The 760-nt window shown below is 67.5% G+C and overlaps 1 protein-coding gene across 2 annotated transcripts in view; it reads right to left on the reverse strand.

The window, feature by feature from the left end:
- IRF6 (interferon regulatory factor 6) overlaps positions 1-372 on the reverse strand; it is a 12,867-nt gene extending 12,495 nt beyond the window's left edge. Inside the window, exon 1 of one of the 2 annotated variants that reach the window (XM_034770579.1) lies at positions 269-372. The gene's annotated coding sequence lies outside the window, so the exon portion shown is untranslated. The remainder of the gene's footprint in view (positions 1-268) is intronic. The other variant, XM_034770580.1, reaches the window with a different exon arrangement.
- Positions 373-760: the final 388 nt, after the last annotated feature.

The following is a 760-nucleotide window of genomic DNA, read 5'->3' on the forward strand; positions in this document are numbered from 1 at the left end:
GGGGTGGGAAGGGGCCGTGGAGGGGTAGAAAGGGGCAGGCTGGGGGCAGCAGGCTGAGGGGTGGGAAGGGAAGGAGCCTGAGAGGAGGAGCCATGGGACAATACGGGTGGGGGGCTCTGAGGGGCGGGGAGATCGGGTGGTGGGGGGCGGAGGCTGAGAGGGGGAGGGGAGTACCGGGGGGAAGGAAGTACCGGGGGGAGAAGGGGGACAGGGGCTGAGGGAGGAGGGGTGCGGGGGAGGCCCCGCGGCCGGACTCTCGCTCACTCACCGCGCAGCCGGCTCCGGCGCTGCCCCAACTCCTAGCTTAGCCCCGCCCTTCCCCCCTTACCTCACCTGGCCAGGTGCAGCCGGGCGCAGCCGCAGCGCGCCCCGCCCCCGGGAGCCGCGCTGGGGAGGGGCGCGGCCACGCTCGGGATGGGGCGGGGGGTTAGGGAGCAATGAGAGCTAGTGAGGATGTGGGGGCAGTGGGGGGAGGGGTTGAGATGTTGGGGGCAGGGGGGGATTTGGGGAGGTGTTGGGGTGGGGGGGTTGTTAAGGGGCAGTGGGGGGCATTCAACGGGTCAGCTCCTATATCCGGTGTGTACCCCACTGGGTACACAGATCCACAGGGTGCTGGGGGGCAGTGCAGAGGGGCTGCACATCTAACACATGGGGTCTCTCGATCGACTGGATGCAGAGCGGCTGGATCTCTGGGGCTATATTCAAGTGTGTTTTATTCCAGGGATAAGAATCTGGGCCTTGGATTCTATTCCTGGCTCAG

Source organism: Trachemys scripta, chromosome 4, assembly GCF_013100865.1.
Source record: "Trachemys scripta elegans isolate TJP31775 chromosome 4, CAS_Tse_1.0, whole genome shotgun sequence".
Taxonomy (NCBI): Eukaryota; Metazoa; Chordata; order Testudines; family Emydidae; genus Trachemys; species Trachemys scripta.